The following is a 22680-nucleotide window of genomic DNA, read 5'->3' as shown; positions in this document are numbered from 1 at the left end:
ACAGTTTGAGAGGCTTTTTCATTTTGACTCTATCACTGGGCTTTCACCAAACTAATCTCTCATCCTGTAGTTGACTGTCCTTTTTTGTTGTTGTTTTGTTTTCCAAAGATGACATTCAATTTCCTAGTGAATCCACACGTGTGAGGAATTTATTAAGGAGGGGAAGGTAGTGGCGAAATTAATTAAATTCACTCAGTGCCTTGGAAACAAAGCTTTAACAAATGATTAGAAAAAGTTGCTTCAGTGCAGTTGGGAAAACTGATTTCTCGTTCAGAACAGCACCCAGCCTGGCTCAGATTCAGGCAAATGTCAGCTGCTCCAGCTCATGAAAGGTCAACACATTATTTCAAACAACTTTTACGCTCATCTCAAAATGGAAGCACCACGAAGATGTAAGCTCACACCTCAGTGTCGTCAACCTCAGACCCTTGGTCCGGCCAGCTTTGTTTCCTCGGGTCTAAGGCAGGACAGATTGAGGCTTTGTTTTCACCCATCTAAAGCAGAGCCAGCTTTCTGTTATGGTTACAGGAGAGGAATAGCGGGAAACTGGGAAGTCGACAGGTCATCAGCATAGAACGGTTGCCTCTAGAGTTTCACCTTCTGCCCCTAAGTCTAAGCCTAAGCGCTGCCTACAGTCAGTAAAATCCTGTGACTTGAGTCTCTTATTTCAAAGAAATAAACTATCCTTGATGCAAAACTAATGATGGCATTTGGCAGATACAAGAAAAAAAGGAGGGAATATTAAAAGCATGGGTTATACGCAAATCCTATAATTAGTTTCTTCCAAAGGTATTTGCTGTATCTGTAAACTGATGTTAGGAAGGCAGAGGCTCTTTGGGTTTGATTCAGGAAAATCCACTGGAGAAGGAAACGGTAACCCACCCCAGTATTTTTGCCTGGAGAATTCCACAGACAGAGGAGCCTGGCAGGCTAGAGTCCATGAGTTGCAAAGAGTTGAACGAGTGAGTGACTATCACTTTCGCATCTGTATAAACTCAATGCCAAGCACACAGAAACTGCCCATTAAATGTCTTTGAACTGATCTGAATGGAGTATGTCTAATCTGTCACTTAGATATCAAAGATAGCAAGTGCTATAATGCCTTCAGAATAGACACTACCATACTGAAAACAGTATATCTTAAAGACTTACCTTGAAAGGCAAGGCACGAGGTTTTCATTCTGACTGAGACAGAGTTATAGGAACTAGATTTAAGCTCCCAGCTGAAATACTCAAAGAGCAGGCAAAATATGGCTCAGGACGTTGGGTATCCGGCAGTGATTCCTGAGAGCTAGGAAACAAACCGGGCACCCCCTGAGGCTGTCCATACTTTCTGTCTCGAGAGCATTTTCCAGCCATGGCACAGGGAGAAGGAGTCTCAGTGAAGCCGGAAAGTTTCCCTGAGTTGGGAAGACAGAGCTGAGAGTCCAGGGAAACCAAAACAGCTTAGCATCCACAGGGCAGACAGCAGGAAGAAAGAGAAGCCCAGAAAGAATGCTGGAGATCTGAAGAGTCCTTAGCTGAATAGGGGGTGAGCACCTGTGTGAGGAACTACAAAGGCCCAAGGGGAAAACTGCCCCAAAGGGTTAGAGGTCATGCGGCTGAGCACTCACACGAGGCCAGGAATTATGCCTATTCTACCAGCGGGACTGGAAAATGTCCTGACTCAAGGGCGTGGGGTGGACGACACAGGAGACCTCCCCTTAGCAGAAGGACAGAATTCACCCAGATGGAACGCTACCAGTCCTGCCACAGACCTTAAATACACACCTGAAAAGATCAAATGGTTTCCAAATAACTGTGTCCCAGAAAAAAAATGTTAAGAATATTTTTAGCAATATAAAAATACATAGAACTCAACAAGGTAAAATTCACAATGTCTGGCATCTACTAAAAAACTACCAGGCATGCAAAGAAGTAGGAGAAAGGATAGTCTTTTTAGTGACTACCCAAACGTGAAAAAGAAATGTCCTTGAATTCGTATCTTACGCTGTATATAAAAATTAGTTCAAATGTATCATCAACTTAAATGTAAAACTTAAAAACATAAGAGGAGACTTTTGTGAACTTGGGTTAGGCAGAGGTTTCTATATATGGCTACCAAGAACACAATCCATAAAGAAAAAAAAGGATAAGCTGAATTACATTAAAATTAAAAACCTATCCTTCAGATAATGAAAATACAAGGAACTATTTGCAGACTCCATATCTGATAAAGGACTTGTATCCAGAATAATATATTAAAACCTCTCTAAACTTAATAATAAAAAAGGAATAATGCAATTTTTAAGAGCAAAAATTTATAGACACTTCACCATAGAAGATGGATGGATAGGAAGTAAGCACATAAAAAGATGTTCTACATCATTAGTCATTACAGACATGCAAATTAAAACCACAATGAGATAACACTACACACATTAATCTGGCTAAAATTTAAAAGACTGATCATATCAAGTGTTGACAAGGGTTTGCAAGAATTGGAACCTCCATACAATGCTGATCGGAAATGAAAAATTGTTACAACCATTTTGGTACACAGTTTGTTGATTCCTTAAAATGTTAAACACGCATCTATCATATGAATCAGCAATACACTCCTAGCTGTTTCCCCAAGAGAAATGAAAGCATGTGTCCATAAAAAAGGTTCAATTGTTCATAGCAGTATTATTTGCAATAACCCAAAACTACAAATGACTCATACATCTATCAAAAGGGTAGATAAACAACGGTGTATCCATACAATGATTACTGCTTGGCAATAAAAAGAGTGCCCTACTGACACATGCTACAACATGTATGAGTCTCAAAATAATTGTGCTCTGTAGAAGAAGCCAGATAAGAAGGAATATATACTGTATGATTCCATTTATTAAAATACTCAGTAACATAGACTAAGCTATAGTAAGAGACATGAAGGGAGGAAGGGTCCTTGGGGAGGGGGGAATACATATGCCTAAGTCTTATTAAGTCTTGTACACTTATGTACAGTTTATTGTGTGTTAATTATAACTCAATAACACTATTTAAAAATGAATGCAGTTCTAGAAAGACCTTCCAGTGAACTGGACTGTTTCGGCGTGTGCACATCCTCAGCTTCCATGCCTCTGTCCCTGGTCGTGGCCCCCCACCCCCAGACTGGAATGCACTTCCTCCACCTGTCAAAATCCTCTTGCTTCGTTAGCCCCATCTCAAATGCCCTTGTCTTCCAGAAGTATTTCCTGATCCTTGCAATCTAGCAGCCTTCCTTGGATAATCTGTGCTGCTTTAATGGCACACCTGTTCTGCCATGCGGTATAATTATTTTGGTTTTGTCCCCCTCACTAGACTGTAAATGGTTTGAACGACATCCAGCTTCTCTTTGTATCCCACCCCACATCATGCCTAGAAGGCTCCTGTATCCATGTATGGGTATTTAAGTATTTCTTTTTTAAAAAATTATTTTGTTATTCTTATTGTTATTTTATTTATTTTTAATTTTTGGCCATGCTGTGTGGCATGAAGGATGCTAGTTACCCAACCAGGGATCAAACCCACACCCCTGCATTGGAAGTATTGAGTCTTAACCACTGGACTGCTAGGGAAGTCCCATGTATGGATATTGTGGAATTCAATACCTGGACGACCCATTTCTCCAAAGATACACATATTAATTCATGAATCAAGTGGTCGTAGTAGAATGCACTTTCATCTGCTGGGTTTAACCTTAGTTCTTAGGTGTTCTCTCCTTTGCCTTTCCATCACACGCACCTCTGTACCCACAGACACATCCTAGCAGATCTCTCTCCCCTCCCGCCCCTTCCCGCCCCCTCCCACCCCACTCTCATGCCAGGAGTAGAAAGCTGTAATTCCTTCATTTGCAACAATTTCCCAGTTCCACTATTTTAACATCTATTTTCTTTAAAAAAAAAAAAAAATAGGAAAAAAACTAATGAAGTAAAAACAAAATCAAATCTAACCCACAGCTTTGCTGCTTCACAGAGAGACTGAGTCTCTTCCCACCTTGCTCCACACCTTGGCAATGTACTGTGATAATGAGGAAGACTGAATCTCGTGTAGTGTGACCTTTTGAAAGGAGAGGTGATCATTTGCATTATTCTGATTTTCACCCTCTCTTGCAACCAGTGCAGAATTGCATGACAATTTAAAACTTGTCTAGATAGTTCCGATATACATTTTTTTTTACATAGCAATTTTGTGGGTAGCTGATTTATTTGTTTCTGCTTGTTTAAATCCTTCACATAATGAAAATGATTATTGCTATCTACACAAGAGGTGAAAGTGTCTTTGAGCAGAGGCTTCATGGAGAAAATAATTATGAAGCTGTCATTTTCATAAATACCTTGACAGTGAAATATCTACAGAATACTCTATGGGCTTCCCTGGTGTCTAGTAGTGAAGAGTCTGCCCCCGATTCAGGGACCACAGACTCGGTCCCTGGTCCGGGTAGACCCCACACGCCCCAGGGCAGCTCAGCCCGGCGCCGCGATCCAGAGGCGGCGCTGGAAGCCACCAGTCGGGACTGCTGACCCGGCCGCCCAGAGCCTCTGCTCCACATCGAGAGAAACCAATGCGCTGAGAAGCCCGCTCGCCGCAACTAGAGAAAGCTTGCACGTAGCAACGAGTACCCAGCACAGCCAACAAATGAAGAAATAATCACAAATTTATTTTTTTTAACTACGAGGTTATTATTATTATTAAAAACATTGTAATGAGTGTTTCAACTACAGGAAAAGCAACTGTCCCCAAATTCAGGACAAACCCTCCGGAAAACGGTAGCGGACGTCAAATCTGCCTCTAGCACGCCATGGTTCTCCGTTCTTCCCTGTCCTCTGAAGGCGGATAAACATGGCTGCTGGGAAGTTCGGTTCTAGGCTCAGTAATACTACTAGCTGTGTGACCTTGACCGAATCACTTCTCTTTTTCCAGGAGTTAGGTTTTTGTTTTGTTTTTTATGTTTAAAGTGAGTGGTTGGATTAAATGATCTCTAACTGCCTTCTAGATTGCTAATTCTTTGACCACTCATTCTTTGACGTTCTCTGCTGGCCGGTGGCTGTTCATGACCTTCGTGGAAGGCTTCATGGGTGTTAATGGCTTAGGCGCCGTCCTCCGCAGCTGACCCACCTTTATTTATGCGGGGGCCATAGACATGCAGTTGGTAACCCCTCCACTCCTCTCGCCGGGAGAATTCCGTGGAATGGGAAACCTGGCCAGCTACAGCCCACGGGGCAGCAAAAGAGTCCTCGGACCCGACAGCCGCTGACGCCCAGAGGCAGGCACTGCTTCTGCCCTTTTCTTCCCCTCCCTCTTTGAAAAGAAAGACTTAGTTGAAATTAAAACTGAACGGCTGAGCGATATTTTGGGGCTGTTACTGTATGTAAGCAGACGCCAACTTCACGTGGTTAATTACTGCTGAAATAATTTATTGAGAATTTAGCAAAAGATTCTCTGCTCCTCAGATGAATACAGATTCTTCTCTTGTGTTAGGAATTTCTCATGTTATTTGAAAGCGTAAGAAAGTGTGTATGCCTGTCCAAGATTGCTAGGCTGTAATCTCAGTGATTATAGGACCCCAAACCATGTCAAGTTGCCCCTCCCCTCCTGTGCCTAACACCGTGTTTAGTAGGTACCAGAGACTCAGTAAGTAATTGATAAGTTAACGAATGAAAAAGGCATCTCACAACTTTGTAAATATGTCAGATCAGTAAATCTTGCTGTTCTACATAAAGCTCTGACATAAATGAGTTAGAGGGCATCCACTGCTGTCCTCACCCCTCAAAGATGAGCACTTTGAACCAATATTCCTGGCTGCTTCAGTTCTGTGCCATTGTTTTAGCCTGTTTTACGCATTTGCAAGGCTGCCTTTTACATCTAATCTGGGTAAAAAGGCTTACAAGACCACACATTGATTATTTTAGCCCAAGAAAATTATGTATGGCAAGTTGTATGATAAACATTATAATATGAAATAGAATGCAATAAATATTTCTGAGCGAATTGCTATTGCACAATACCCATGTAAACCAGCCTTCTCATGGGACCTTAAAACTTGTTTGACTTATTTAGTATACTAAGATTATGCCTTAGAACTGAAGACACTTTGTTCCATAGGATTAAAGTCCAATCTTCAGGACTAAACAGGCTGGGAACTCCCCTTGCAGGCTGGTGTTAGGGCTCTGCCCTTCCGATGCCGGGGGCGTGGGTTCCACCCTGATTGGGGAACTAAGACCCCACACGCACCACAGCCTGCCCAAATAAATACACATTAAAAATAAAAACTAAATGCAATCCAACCCCCCCCCCCGAAAAAGACTGGAAAGGTTAATTTCTAGTAAGGGAAAAAACAAAAATAAAAACAGCCAGTGGAGGCTGTTACAGAACTTTGACTAGAAGGGAAATTACCACAGAGATGAGGCACTCTTTCATAGTAGACAGAACCATCCATTCAGTTAGCCAATACTTAAGGAATATTCCCTAAGCCAATAGTACAGGCCAACACTTATGGAATATACCTGCCTCCATGTGTCAGGCAGTGGGAATAAAATGAAGATAATGCTGGTCTGTGCCATGCCCTCAAGAAATTTATAATCTGGTGAGGGAGATAAACTATAAAAGGATGACTCTTGAAAGAAATTATTAGGTGACCAAAAATGAGAACCGAAATGGACAGTAGGGTAGGGCAATAAAGAAGTATGTGTCAGAGCTACATGTCAAAATGCTCTCTAGATATTTCTAGAAATGTGAGCATGAGTGGCACTGATGCTCACCGCCACGCCCGTGGCAGAGAGCGGTGTGTGACTGTGCTACTTTACTTCCATGAGTAAAGTGCTGCTTACTCAAGTACTTTACTTCTCTGTTACTTTACTTCCTTGTCAAACCTGGACCTTCTTTATTTTTTTATTGTCTTGGTAATTGGCACTGCCATTCATTCAGTTGTACAAGCCAGAAAACTGGGCAGCCTCCTCGACTCTTCCCCGCTTCCTCACTGCTCACAGCTAACCCATCATGAAGTCCCAATCAGTTTTCTTTTCTATACATTTCTAACCCACGTGTGTCATACCATTTCCACCACTGGATATTGCACGTGACATGCACTAAAAAATTATTCATTGTTTATCTGGAATTCAGATTTAACCGGGCATCTTATATTGTTATATGTGAAACCTGGCAACCCTAGCCCAGTTAACCTAATTCAAAAGAAGCAAAACTTGGTCCTTAGACTTCAAATGCTGTGCTCTGGATTGAACCGTGGAGTGGATTGTTTATTTTGTCAATATATGGTACTAATATTCTAGAGACAAATGTATATTTATTTAACCTGCAGAACACCTGTATTTAGACGGCTTTAAAAAAAAAAAAAAAGGAAATATCCAGTTGAGGTCAGACCACAGAATATTTTGTGAGGTACAGATGAAGTGTAGAGAAGAAAAACAAAATATTTTCTCTAGTTTGACATTAGCCAACTCCTCTTCTAAAACTTTGATAATGACACTGTTTCCTAGGAGAGGCCAAAGTGCTGAAGTTCTTCACATATTTTGTAAATTTATGTATCACTGAAACACTGAAACGGAGCCAATGCAGGAGAGATTGTCAGGTTCCCTCAGAGCTGAGCAGAGTGCTCTATCATGCATGGCCTGTTTTTGAAATGGGATTTTGTGAAAAAACAGCAGAACACCTTCTCCGGGCTTCTCTTCCATTAACTGCTCGCACTTGACACATCCATAGATGATCTCATGGGCTCCCTCATGGCAGCCAGCTTCCTGCATTTGCATTCTTAGCTAGGCAGTGACATTTTAAGCAGTAGAATTTACTCTGGCTAGAGGGTGTTCACATATCTCAAAGCTATGGTTTTTCCAGTAGTCATGTATGGATGTGAGAGCTGGACCATAAAGAAAGCTGAGCGCCAAAGAATTGATGCTTTTGAATGGTGGTGTTGGAGAAGACTCTTGAGAGTCCCTTGAATAGCAAGGAGATCCAACCAGTCCATCCTAAAGGAAATCAGTCCTGAATATTCATTGAAAGGACTGATGCTGAAGCTGAAACTCCAATTTGGCCACCTGATGTGAAGAATGGTGGCCAAAATATTGGATAGACAGGGACTGTGCTGTAGTCCATGGGGTCTCAAAGAGTAGGATACGACTGAGCGACTGAACTGAACTGAACTGAAATGATGTGAAGAGCCAACTCATTGGAAAAAAAACCTGATGCTAGGAAAGATTGAGGACAGGAGAAGGGAGCGACAGAGGATGAGATGGTTGGATGGCATCATCGACTCCATGGACATGCATTTGAGTAAACTCCAGGAGACAGTGATGGACAGGGAGGTCTGGCGTGCTGCAGTCCATGGGATCACAAACAGTTGGACACGACTTAGCAACCGAACAATATTCTCAGAGTTCATGTAGCCAGAGTAAGAAGTTCAACATGCAAGCACACGGTGAAAGCTCTTCTGGAAAAAGCGCCTTGTTGCCACTGCAGCCCACACGGCTGCCTCAGCTTGCACTGCGACACCCCAGCACTGGCCAGGCTCCACCACTGCTGCCAGGAAGAGCGGGGCACCTCCACCACGTGCATGCCAAAGGATGGGTCCCGGAGGCAGCTACCTTCTTACACACCCTGCTTCAGAACTGCCTTTCTGAGTGAGCGGCTCTGTGCCCTAGCCGCAAGGGAGGCTGAGAACTGCTTCTACCTTGGGGAAGCTCAACTTAAGGTGGAAAAACTTTCCAAATAGGTAGGAAGGGAGTTCAAAAGATACTGAGCAACCGCCAGAGTAAAAAACATTCACTTCTCCTTTATGCAACTGACCAGTCTTTACAAACATAATGATTAAGGTACAAGCTTTGCATTTAGATGGACTTTGGCTCCAGTTCCAGCTTTGCCTCCTGGGAGACCAAACAAACTCGCCCCTCGGAGGTGCCGTGTCTTATCCAGGATGTAGGCACATTGCTACCGTTCCTCTCGTAGGAGGGTGGTAAGGGTAAAAGGAGAAAAATACACTCGCTTGGGGGTGGGGTTTACCTCCCCACAGGACAAATGCTCATCCCCATTCTGAATATTGTTACTACCATATTTTATCTCTTTCTTTTAAAATCTTTTAGCTACAACCACTTTGGGGATTTTATTAACGAATCTGTTTTTTTTTTTTTTTCCTATGGTGGTGTCTTTTTCACCTTACAACACTAATGTGATTTAGTGATTTAAAACAGATTTCTTTTCTTTAGTATTGTCTTTTTCTCATGGGCTTCCCTGGTGGCTCATATGGTAAAGAATCCACGGGCAATTCGGGAGCCCTGGGTTCAGTCCCTGGGTTGGGAAGATCCCATGGAGAAGGGCGTGGCTCTTCTGGCCTGGAGAATTCCATGGACTGTACAGTCCATGGGGTTGCAAAGAGTCAGACACAACTGAGCAACTTTCACTTTCTTTTTTTCACTTAAGACTGATTTTCCTAATGAATCATTTCGCTAACAACATTATGGCCAAAGGCATGCAAGCACTCATTTTCTTAAACTTTTTTTCTAGTACTTTTTTCTGATTACATTGCAAAAAAAATTTTAGAAATTGTATAAAACCAGAAAAGTGGAAATAAAAATACATTAGAATTCCACCAACTAGCAGTAGCCAGTATTGAAGGAGTGCCATGGATTTGCCTCTTGGGAAGTTTTTTTATCAACCACCAGCCTCATAGATTTGTGAAACAGTAAACAAACATGTAGTCTGAGCTCCCCTTGACTCCCAGGGATCGCTACAAGTCCACAGGCCACATCTTCCTGACCCCCTTCGTCTGTTTTCTCCAACCTCCCATTGAATGGAAAGGTCACCTGAAACCTTCGTTGCCAGGCAGCAAGTTATGTTTTATTTATTCATATCCTGTTAGGAGTTTTCAAGTTTTGTGTGTCCGTCCCGTGTTTCTAAACAGGGGAAGTAGAGGATGCTGGGAAATGTTCTTTGGCTTTGTGAGAGCCTTGGAGAGAGTGAGAGGGGAAGAAAATTACTCTTTTGTTGTGAGGTTTGCCAAGTGAACTCTGAGAAGCTGTGATATCACTCACAGGCCGCGCCAAGCTGCATGGAAATGGCGTGTCTTGGCAGACGTCTCGACAGCGCCTGATTCCTCGGGGCTGGTGTGGGCCTCCATAAGAAATGGCTCCATAGGCAGTATTTACATAACCGTGGCGGAGTGTGAGAATAAACACAGCTGTGGCACTGCCCTAAATATTTCTATTCAGCAGGGAATTAAAGGAGAACTTTATCGCTGAACTACAGATAAACACAATTCATCAAGCGGCGGTCAGTTCAGCTGGGGAACAAGACCAGCGTTAGGAAAGCCCGGCCTGCTGAAAATAGCTTCATCCGCGGCCTGGCTGTCTGCTCCTTCCCCCCGCCCCATCCCCCCAGCTCCAGAAATGTCGGGCTCATCCGCTCTCAAAGAAGTTGTCTAGATTGTTTTTCCTCACTAAGTGCTCAGTCCACTTACTGAGTGTACACCTACCGTGAGCCAGCATGCGACTGGATGCCTCTCCCTTCAGCAGGGTTCTCTTTTTCTTTCTGGGTTGTAGAACTGCCTGTGGATAGGAGTAAGATTATGTTGCCAAGGAAAAGATTTTTTAATACCAGCGCACACTGAAGTGGAAGCAGGGCTGACTCAGTCCTGAGTGGTCTGCAGCCTACGCGTCCCTTTAGCACCGTGTATGTGCCTGTCGGTCACTCAGGCATGTCCTGGGGGACCAGACCTGGGTCTCCCCCACCGCAGGCAGATTTTATATCTACGTAAATACTTCCCAGTGGTAAAGAAGCCGCCTGCCAAACTGGACACACAAGAAATGAGAGTTTGATCCCTGGGTCGGGAAGATCCCCTGGAGGAGGAAATGGCAACCCACTCCAGTGCTCTTGCCTGGAGAATTCCATGGACAGAGGGGTCCGGTGGGCTACGGTCCACGGGGCCACAAAGAATTGGACAAGACTGACTGAGTGCACACACACACACACACACACATATAACTATATATACAACTCCACTGTCTAGAGGTGGCCACTGATAACGGTGGCCACAGATTTTTCTGTTGGGAAGATTTTTATCAGCCACCAGTACCACAGATGTGTGAAACAGCCAGCATGTGGTTTGAATTCCACTTGACTCCCAGTGGTTGCTACGAGTCCACAGGCCACATCTGCCTAAGCACATTCGTCTGTGTTTTCTCCAGCCTCACATTGGAGGGCAAAGGTCACTTGAAACCTTAGTTGCCCGGTTAAAGGTTATGTTTTATTTATTAGTTATATTGTAACTTAGTTACAAGTTATGTTTTATTTATTATATTGTTTTATTATATTATATTTATAATATAGTTAATATATTATATTTATTATATATTCAAGTTTTGTATGTCAGCATTGCATTTCATATCTATGTTAAGAGAGAGAGAGATTTATAGATACACTTATCATCAATCAGAGTAGCAGTTGCATTTGTGTGGAGGGTGGAGACAGTGACTCAGAGGCAGCATGCGTGAGCTAGGATGCCGGCAGTGCTGTTTCTTGTTCTTGTTAAATGGGTGTTTGCTTTGTAATAAAGCACTGAGTTATACAAAATAAAACCAGGATAAAATACCATGTTTTAACTAAGCAGAGGATTGAAACTGATTTTTTTCCAAGTTTCTCTATAATAATTTCATTTTCAGTTAGTAAAATTGCAAAATATTATTTGTTTCCAAGAAGACGTGCATGTATTGGGCTGGCCAAAAAGTTCTTTAGGGTTTTTCAGCAGATATTGTAGAAAAACCCAAATGAGCCTTTTGGCCAACCCCATATGTAAATACGAGTAATAAGCAGCAAGTAAATAGCATGAACATAAATAATAATTGAAACCCAGGAAAAATTAACTTAGAGTATTATGAAGACCATCTTGAAGACAGGAAGGAGAGGTAACTGCAGACTCTTTCTGTTGAAAGTGACAGATGTTCCACTCAAACTACTTAGATGACAAAAGGGGTATCTTCTGTCATTTAACCAGGAAGTTCAAATGTGCAGCTCTAGCCAAAGGCCTGGTGAATGCAGTGATTCAAATGATGTCATCATGAAATATCTGTCTCGACTCTAAGCATCCATATATTTTAAACATTAGTGCGGCCCTGTTCAACTCTGCACAGGAAGATAGCTCCATGGTGTATCGGTTTTCTAGGACGGCTGTAACAAAATAGACACAGACTGGAAAGCTTAAAACAAAAGCTTCAGTTTTGGAAGCCTGAAGTGTGAAGCCAAAGAATGGGCAGGGCTGGTCCCTTCTGCAGCGGAGAGGGAGAAACCCTCCCAGGTAACCCTTGGGCTTGATGCATCTCTCCAGCGTCTTCCTCATCATCACCTGGCCTACTCTGCGTGTCTGGGCGTCTCTGACATTCTTATTGGATTCAAGACCCATCCTCATCCCGTGGGTAGATTAATAAAATAAGGGTCTCACCATCATCCTTACTTTCATTAACTCTGAAAAGATTCTTTCAAATCAGTCACATTCTGAGTTTCTGCATAGACATGGGTTGGGGGAGATATTCAGCCTTCTGCACACAGTGAGTTTCTTAGGGGCAGGGACCCATGCCTCCTACTTGCCTCTTCAGCGCCCGACACACCTGTGTGTGCCTGGAAGACTCCCAGATACGCACAGCATATTTGTGCATCTGTAAAGAAATCACTGCATGTTCCCAACTCCACTGTGTAACCCAAGAGGTTTACTGGGATTTTCTGTTTTAATAGCCATGACTGTCTGTTTACTCATAGTGTAGCTAAGACAGAGTTAACTTGTTTATAGGTGTCCATGTGCCCAGATGTATAAAACATTACACCCACTAGTAGATTTTCTTTTCCCAGTAACTGAGCCAACAGCAGTCTTAAAATGCCAAACGCTTAAATGACAACTCCCAACATCAGGATTTACAAGTCACAGAGCGTGTTCACAGTTATTATCTCATTTGATGCATGCATGCTCAGTCGTGTCCAACTGTTTGTGATATCATGGACTGTAACCCACCAGGCTCTTCTGTCCATGGGATTTCCCAGGCGAGAATACTGGAGTGGGTTGCCGTTTCTTTCTCGTGGGGATCTTCCCGGCCCAGGAATCGAACTCGTCTCCTGCATCTCTCGCACTGGCAGGAGGATTCTTTACCACTGTGCCACCTGGGAAGCCTCGTTATCTCATTTGGTTCCTTAGTAATCCCATGAAGGTTATTATTGTCACCTTCATTATAATAATTATCACTTTCATCATCATCATCATCCCTGTTTTATAGGGATAAAGAAACTTGAGCTTTTTTTTTCCTGTGGGAGCCGCCGGGTTGAGAGAAGCGTGGCCTTCTCCTCTCCCTGCCATGGCGTGTGCTCGCCCACGACAGCAGTGTACTCGGGAAAGCAGAGTCCGCTGGCAAAAATGCCACTTTGCCTGCTGTGTTCAAGGCTCCCATTCCACCCGATGTTGTTAACTTTGTTCACACCAATTTGTGCAAAAGCAACAGACAGCCCTATGCTGTCAGTGAATTAGCAGGTCATCAAACCAGTGCCGAGTCTTGGGGTACCGGCAAAGCTATGGCGCGAATTCCCAAGGTTCGAGGTGGCGGGACTCACCATTCTGATCAGGGTGCTTTTGGAAATATGTGTCATGGGGGCTGCATGTTTGCATCAACCAAGACCTGGCGACGTTGGCACCGCAGAGTGAATACAACGCAGAAGCGATATGCCATCTGCTCTGCACTGGCTGCCTCAGCCTTACCAGCACTGGTCATGTCTAAAGGTCATCATATAGAGGAAGTTCCTGAACTTCCTTTGGTGGTTGAAGATAAAGTTGAAGGCTACAAGAAGACCAAGGAGGCCGTTTTGCTTCTGAAGAAACTTAAGGCCTGGAATAATATCAAAAAGTTCTATGCCTCTCAGTGAATGAGAGCTGGCAAAGGCAAAATGAGAAACCGTCGCCGTATCCAGCGCAGGGGACTCTGCATCATCTATAATGAAGACAATGGTATCATCAAGGCCTTCAGAAACATCCCTGGAATTACTCTGCTTAATGTCAGCAAGCTGAACATTTTGAAACTTGCTCCTGGTGGTCATGTGGGACGTTTCTGCATTTGGACTGAAAGTGCTTTCCGAAAGTTAGATGAGCTGCACGGCACTTGGCGTAAAGCAGCCTCCCTCAAGAGTAGCTACAACCTCCCCATGCACAAGATGCTCAACACAGACCTTAGCAGAATCTCGAAAAGCCCAGAAATCCAAAGAGCACTCCCAGCACCACGCAAGATTCATCGCAGAGTCCTGAAGAAGAATCCTCTGAAAAACCTGAGAATCATGTTGAAGCTTAACCCATACGCAAAGACCATACACTGGAACACCATTCTTCGACAGGCCAAGAACCACAAAATCTGCATGGATAAGGCAGCAGAAGCACTAGAAGCCAAATCAGATCAGAAGGGGGTTAAGGGCAAGAAGCCTGTGGTGGGAAACAAAGAAAAGAAGGCTGTTGGTGATAAGACGCTGAAGAAGCCTACAGTGGGGAAAAAGGCTGCAGGGACCAAGAAACCAGCAGCTGAGAAGGAACCCACCTCAGAGGAAAAGAAGGCTGCTGCATACACTTAAATTTGTTTATTCCACAAAGGCCAAATCATTTTGGACAGCTGATTTTGAATAAAGACCTGAACAAAGAAGCAAAAAAAAAAAAAAGAAACTTGAAGCATCAGGACCTTTAGTTGTATTTGAAAACTACCCAACTGAAATTGGCTTCTGCAAAAGGGGAACATGGAAGAAAACAGGGATCTACTGAGGGTCAGGTGCGGCTGGATCAGGCGTCTTATCTCTCAGCTCTGCTTTCCTCTACATTGGCTTCATCTGTCGGCAGCCCTCCCCTCTCGATGGCCAGATGGCCGTCTGCAGACCCATGACTGTAACCGTTCTCTCTGTACGCATGCTGAGGAAAGCATCACCCCAACAGTGACTCCTGAAGAAACCCCGGGCCTGGATCTCCTTGGACAAATGGCCCTGCCACCTTTAGCCCATCGATGCCCCAGATCACATAGACTGAGGATGGAGGTAAAGCCTGTCATCAGAAGAGGCGGGGATGTAAGGTGGGCCCGTAGAACCACAGATGTCCGTGAGGAAGCGTAGATTATAAATTCCAGAGCCTGCGCTTTGGAACAGGGTTGCTTTAGCCAACAGGCCAGTCCTGTTGCTTTTTCTCCCCCACTTTCTCCTCCTCTTCTACTGTTCAAATAAAGTGAATACACAACGCATACACATGGAACAAAATTCAAAAAATACAGTTATCCCATGAAAATTTCTCTTCTTAAGTGAGTATGTTTGCTGATTCATTTTGGCTCTAATAGTCTGCGAAGATTGATCCTGTTCTTAGGTTGCTTGTTGGCATTTGTATTTAGGCAGAATAAGACAATTTTTGTAATGTGGCTGTGTTTTTATGTGGCTTGCAAACATTTTTTGGTACTATCCGTATAGTAAAGATACGGCTTCAATTATAGAAATTGACTTTGGGGGACTATTGTAGCTCTTCTGAATGTCGGTTTGTTTACATGTTTCTCCATATATAAAATCTAGTATAGAACTATTTTTTGAAATAAAACATTTTATTTTTAAAAATTATAAAGAAAGTTTCCCTTCTTACCTTGTCCGGTCACTCAGTTTCCCTCCTAGTTGAACCTACCTGTATAGTCTCCACACTTACAAGCATTTGTTTTAGTCCCTAAGTCACGACTGACACTTTTGCAGCCCCATGGACTGTGGCCCACCAGGCTCCTCTGTCCATGGGGTTCTCCAGAAAGGAATACTGGAGTGGGTTGCCGTTTCCTCCCCCAGGGCTCACGGGCGTTGATATGGGTCATTTTCACGTCAGTGGTGCGATACTGCTCTTACTGTCCGCCCCATGCAGTTCTGACTTCCCTTGTGGCAGGCGTTTTTGGTTCTCGGGCTCTAATGACCTCAGCCACCCAACCTCAGGGCCATTTTCACAGACCCCTTGGTTATTTTTCCACCCTAAGTCTTCATGTTCCCTTTCTTTCTCGCACTCCTCCCCCCTCCCCTCTTTCTACTTTATTTCCTCATCTTTATCTCCTTCCATCTTTATCTCTCTTTTACACATGGATGAAGAATTATTGGAGTTGAAAGTGCCCTTTTAAAAAGTGAGTTACTTGAAATATTTGACCCTACAGAATGGTTCTTTGCGGGTATGTTGTCAGAAAAATACTTTAGGAAGGTGAAACCATTCCCAATCTCTTTTCACCCCCAGAGGCACTGCTTACCTCAGGCAGTTCAGAAAGTGAAGGGACTTCAACAGACACTTGTAGCTCACATGGACATGTGCCCCTGAGCGTGAACCTCACACAGTCCTTTTAGGTGGAACAAATACGTAAGTGGAGGGAAGAATGCAGACTCAGCTTTGCCCCAGATCTCCAGAATCTCTCAGGAAACTCATGCATCTCTCCCAAAGTTATTTTTTTCCATTCCAAGATGCCGGAAATAGCCTTGCCTAACTTTTTAGTTTCTTCTGAGCTTGCCTTTTTCAAGTGCAGGTGCTCTGAACAGAAACTGCACCAGAGCCCACCCTGGAGGGTTCTCCTTCTGGCCTCACTGAACCACTGCCGTTTGCTTGCACCCAAACTGGGAAGACTCTTCATTGTAAACTAGAGTCTAAACTGGAACTGATCAAGATTAGCTTTTCACTATGACATCTCATGCACACATTATCTCACTTTTGTGTTTTCAATAATCTTGAGAGGCAAGATTGAGCCATTTTACAGATAAGAAGATCGAAGCTTAGGGAGATTATGGAACATGGCTCACGGCCAGCAAGTTTTAAAGTCAGCCTTGACCCCCCACAGCCACATGCTTAACAACTACCCCCGATACTTGTGCTTTTAAATTGTTTTAAATTGTTAAAAAAAAAAAAAAAAAACTGCTGATAAAACCACAGCGTGGCCAGCGCAGGAATGGAATTTCTTTCTCTGTCTCTCCTTTTACTCCAAGACATGCATTGCACTGAGTACATTTACATTTTGACAATGAGGTTAAGTGAAAAATTTTGAGACTTGTACTAGGTAATATAATAAGAAATAAATATATATACTGGGTTGGCCAGAAAGTTATTGAAGTTTTTCCATAAGATGTTTAGAAAAAACCCAAATGCACTTTTCGGCCAACCCAATGGCATGACCCTCCATGACCTTGACCAGAATCTTGTGTTGTCCCTTGGAGCTCCTGGGGACTATCATGCTACCAGATGCTCATTGTCTGCTTTAGTGTGTGGAGTTTATAGGGATTAAAATAAAAAGTTTGTGCATTTCTTCCTTTCTCCCCTTTGAGTTTTGTTGAGCTGATGGAGAGGTGAATGCAGATCACTGTATTCTTCTGTGTTTGTTACCCAAACAATTGACGTCCGTTCTGGGTCAGACAAGCCAGCGGGTCTTAGTCCACCATTGTTCTGGAGGCTCTGCACAGCCCCCGCGGGCCGTCAGAGACACGCTCCTTCTCCTCCCTCTGGTGACTCTGACCCCCTCTCGCTCCACAGCCTGTCTCTTTTTAGAACTTGAAGCTGCAGCTTTGTCAGAAACAAGCCTTCTTCCTCCTCACTCACATGTTATAAGCGCTTTCTTTTTAGTCTGCTGGTTCACAGTCCCAAACACTCGCCCTTTACACTCAGGATCGACTCTCTTCCAGAACCTTGCTTCATCCAGAGCCTCTCTGTGGTGATTTAAGGTGTCCCCATATTCTTTGATTCTGTTCCCTTCAAGAACTGAAGCTTAACTCTTCCTCACGAGCATACGTTGGGCTTAGTGACTCACTTGCAGCACAAAGAATAAACCAGAAGTGATGCCGTGTGACTTTGGAGACCAGCTCATAAAAGGAACTGTAGTTCCTTCTTGCTCTCCAGGGGAACCCAGCTACCATGTCATAGACACTCAAGCAGCTTTTGTGAGGTAACAAGAGTTTGGCATCTCAAACCGCCTGATTCTGGGGTAGTCTGTCACTCAGCGGTGGGTCGCCGAAACACCCCCAGGAGCTCTTTGCCGTGTTGTCCTCTGGTGACGATCCCCTCCAGGCCAGCTCCTTGGGGGGCGTGAGCTCGGGCTCGGAGAGGCCCACCATGATCCTTAATCCACGTAATTTGTGGACCATGTAAAGCATTTACCCAGACCTCAACCTCCGGAAATTCTTAATAGCTTTGCAGTGAGGTCCAAACATCTGTACTTAATTAAATGATTTTTTAAAAAATAATAATAAACGACTCCCAGGTTCCTGAAGAATACTTTCATTGGAGAACTGCTGCTGCTGCTGTGTTTGACTGTAAAAAGTCACAGGCTCCTCTATTCTATGTCCGCTCTGCTCCTTCTTTGACACTATTGAGGGGAAGTCAGGTCACCTTTCAGCATGTTCGTCTCAGCCACTGGGAACCCTGGCACACGACCAAGATCAGGGCTTTTTTCTTGTGAATCTATAGAGCACCCTTCTCAAACTTAAATTGCATCAGATTTATCTGGAGGTGGTGGCTCGTTCGATAAAGAATCTGCCTGCAATGCAGGAGACCTGGGTTGGAACCCTGAGTCAGGAAGATCCTTTAGAGAAGGAAATGGCAACCCACTCCTGTGTTCTTGCCTGGAGAATCCCATGGACAGAGCAGCCTGGCGAGCTACAGTCCACAGGGTCACAAAGAGTCGGACACGACTGACGACTAACACCGCGTGGCGGAGCCTTGCTGGGCTTCACTCCCAGAGCTCCTGATTCAGTGGGTCCAGGTGTGAACTGAGAGTCTGCATCCCTAACGCGTTCCCAGAAGATTCTGTTCCTGCCAGTCTGTGGTCACACTTTGAGACCCACCACGAAAGGGCACAGGACTTGATCTTTAACCTCGGCCTCTCCACGATCCCCCGCTGGCACAGGCAAGGAAAACAACAAATGAAAACAAGGAGAACTGCAGACGAAGCTGAGACGAAGCTGTCTATGGTGACAGAAATCCTCACAGGGGTTATTTGAAGGGAAGTAACGGGAAGGGGAGAGTGTCTAGGGCACCAGTAATGTTCTGCTTCTTGGTCTGACTGGTGCTTGACTCGAATGTGTTCCCTTTGTGAAAATACATTTAAGCTATAAACTATAATCTGTGCACTTTTCTGTCTATATGCTGTACTTTAAAAGCTGGCTTAAGGGGTTTCCCTGGTGGTCCAGTGGTTAAGACTACATGCTTCCAGTGCAGGGGGTATGGGTTCAATCCCTGATCAGGGAACTAAGATCCCACATGCATCGAGGCCAAAAAAAAAAAAAAGCTGACTTAAAAGTTAATAGTAAAGATAAATGCTGTCAGAATCTGGGGAAAATGGGCCCCCTCCTCACTAGCCTTTCCTCTGGGTTTGCTGGCAACTCAACAAAGAAATATTCTCTTTTTCGCTGGCATCGTTTTTGCATGTGTGTGTGATTCCTGACAAGTAACTGCGTCCCAAGCTGTCATTAAAAAAAAAAAAAAAAAACAGGTTTTCAAAGGAAAATATTCTAAGAAAACATCTGTGTGTTTTAAATTCCTAGAATAGTGGATATTGATAGACTAGTTTAAAGAACAAGTCGAGCCTCATTAATGCTTTCGGAGAAGCCTAGTCTGTGCTTGGCTGGTCAGCTTCATGAAGAGCCAAACCTTTGGTGGTGGGGGTGGTTTAGTCACTAAGTTGTGTCTGACGCTTGCGACCCCATGGACTGCAGCCCTCCAGGCTCCTCTGTCCATGGGATTTCCCAGGTAAGAATACTGGCGGGGGTTGCCATTTCCTTCTCCAAAAACTTTGGGAGGGAATGAAAACTCACCATACATTGACCAACCATTTCTCTGAAAAATGCCTGAGAGACTTGAGAGTATTTTTTTTCTTGGTAAGGACAAATGTCATTTTAAAAATACCCTGTTTCATCACAGGAAACCTTTGGATTCTTAGTAAGGAGACTTGTTTTGAAGATTTCTTACTGGAAAAAAAAAAAAGCTAATTATTGCTAAAACTCCCCTAGAGATATTTTACTTTATAAATCCTTCTTTTTCTGTAATTAAAGTTTATGAGTAAAAAGGTTTACTCACTCTAAAAGACAGGTTTCAAATGTAAATGAGGCCAGGTTACATTGGGACTTCTGATTTTCAGGTGATCTGCAGAATTGTTGCTTTAAACTCAGGAGCTAAGGAGGACACTGTTGGGCATGTTTATTGGTGATGATCTCCTGGTGGAGTAAATGGCAACCCACTCCAGCATTCATGCCTGAAAAATCTCAAGGACAAGAGGCCTGGCAGCCTACAGTCCTTGGGGTTGCAGAGTCAGACACAGTTGAGAAGCTGAGCACGCAAGCGTGTTGGTGATGATGCCCTGGGACAGCTGTGGAACACAACAGATGCACCGTTATTAGATGCCATCCGTCTAAAGGAGAGACAGTGTAACACAGTATTTAAATTCATGGCCTTCTGAGCCTTATCAACATGGGTTGAATCCCGACATCACCAGCTTTCTGGCCTTGGGTCAATTCTCTGTCCCTCCCAACTTTGCTGTTGTTCAGTCTCTCTGTCGTGCCAAATTCTTTGAAACCCTATGGACTGTAGCCCGCCAGGCTCCTCTGACCATGGGTTTCTCCAGGCAAGAACACCGGAGTGGCTTGCTGTTTCCTCCTCCAGGGGATCTTCCTGACTCAGGGATCGAGCCCATATCTCTTGCATTCCCTGCATTAGCAGGCAGATTCTTTATTCCTGGGCCACCTGGGAAGCCCCTTTAATTCTATTATATGAAATGTGAGAGTGAAAGTCGCTCAGTTGTGTCTGACTCTTTGCGACCCCATGGACTATAGAGTCCTTGGAATTCTCCAGGCCAGAATACTGGAGTGGGTAGCCTTTCCCTTCTCCAGGGGATCTTCCTGACCCAGGGATCAAACCCAGGTCTCCCACACTGTGGGCAGATTCTTTACCAGCTGAGCCACCAGGGAAGCCCAAGAATACCAGAGTGGGTAGCCTTTCCCTTCTCCAGGGGATCTTCCCCACCCAGGAATCGAACCAGGGTCTCCTGCATTGCAGAAGGAATCTTTACCAACTGAGCCACCAGGGAAGCCCATTGTGTGAGATTAATAATAGCAATCATAGGACCGTTAGGAAAATTACAAAAAATAATATAAAAGGATTTAAATTTTTGCCTGATACATAATAAAAACTCAGTGAATGTTACCACTATTATTGAGGGATAAAAGGAAATTGATACGTGGATCATTTCATTCACTTCTGAAATTCCCCGTTCCTATGTCTTTCTAGTGCAAACACGAATTAATCAGTGGGATTTATTTGCCTGTATACATACATGAATGAGTAAATAAAATGTATATTTTTCTCTCTGCAATAAAATTACAGATGTGGGGAGTGCTTGTTGGGGATGTGGGGTGGTGGGGGAGGGCAGCACTTGTGACTCCTGGAGGTGGCTGGGGGGAAAGCGTGTGGCTTCTGTTCTGTCCCCTGGTTGCAGTGGTGTTTACATGAATCTACACGTGGCAAATGGGGTCCAGCTATACACTTACATTGTGCCAAGGCCCCGGTTTTGATATCGTATTGTTGTTGTTTAGTCACTAAGTTGGGTATGACTCTTTTTTGACCCCATGGACTGTAGCCCACCAGGCTCCTCCATGGGGTTTCCCAGGCAAGAATACTGGAGTGAGTTGCGATTTCCTCCTCCAGAGGATCTTTCCCACCCAGGGATCAAACCCACATCTCTTGTTAGCAGGTGGATTCTTTACCACTGAGCCACCTAGGAAGCCCTGATATTATAATATATTACAGCTATATAAATAGAACTATCAGAGTAAACAGTGGATGAAATGAGTGAATGAGTAAACTGCATGAATGAGTGAATGAGTAAACTGCATGAGTGAGTGAATGAGTAAATGCATGAATGAGTGAATGAGTAAACTGCATGAATGAGTGAATGAGTAAACTGCATGAATGAGTGAATGAGTAAACTGCATGAATGAGTGATCGGAACTCACTCAGTGAATAGAACTATCAGAGTGAACTGAGTGACTGGTGTGCTGGACTTCTTTGTCCTGATTTTCCAATGCTGTGTAAATCTGTAAGTGCTTCCCAATAAAAAAAACCAAGAGCATCTGTCAAGAACGTCTGCCTTTACCATATAATTACAGTATGCAAATCTCACACTGAATCTCAGGTGATCCCACTGGAGTTCTTGCATAAACTTTGAAGTTTGACTTTAAATATAACTCTTTGGGAATTTCCTGGTGGTCCAGTGGTTCGGACTCCAAGCTTTCACCACCAGGGGGCTCAGGTTCGATCACTGGTCCAGGGACTAAAATCCCAAAAGCCTCCCAGTGCAGCTTAAAAAAACAAACAAACAAACAAAACCCAAAACAACAACAAAACAACACTTTTCAGTGCACCTCTTTCCCCGCTGTGATCTCACCCTCAGCCAGTTCACTCCTGCACTGTGCGCGTGCCCAGCTGCTCAGCCATGTCCGACTCTCTGCGACCCCATGGCCTGCGGCCCTCCAGGCTCCTCTGCCCATGGGCTTCTCCAGGCAAGGACACTGGAGTGGGTTGCCATGCCCTCCTCCAGGGGGTCTTCCTGACCCAGGGGTCCAACCTGCGTGCCCTCTTAGCAGACAGATTCTTTACCACTTAGCCAGCTGGGAAGCCTGCATTAC

The 22680-nt window shown here is 44.1% G+C and overlaps 1 protein-coding gene and 1 pseudogene across 1 annotated transcript in view; both read left to right on the top strand.

The window, feature by feature from the left end:
- Positions 1-22680, top strand: part of SNTB1 (syntrophin beta 1) — a 237273-nt gene that overhangs the window by 128205 nt on the left and 86388 nt on the right. The window lies entirely within an intron of this gene.
- LOC122450823 lies at positions 13156-17666 on the top strand (annotated as a pseudogene).

The sequence above is a fragment of the Cervus canadensis genome, chromosome 12, assembly GCF_019320065.1.
Source record: "Cervus canadensis isolate Bull #8, Minnesota chromosome 12, ASM1932006v1, whole genome shotgun sequence".
NCBI lineage: Eukaryota > Metazoa > Chordata > Mammalia > Artiodactyla > Cervidae > Cervus > Cervus canadensis.
The sequence above is the reverse complement of the archived record's forward strand: the minus strand, read 5'-3'. Positions and strand labels throughout refer to the sequence as shown.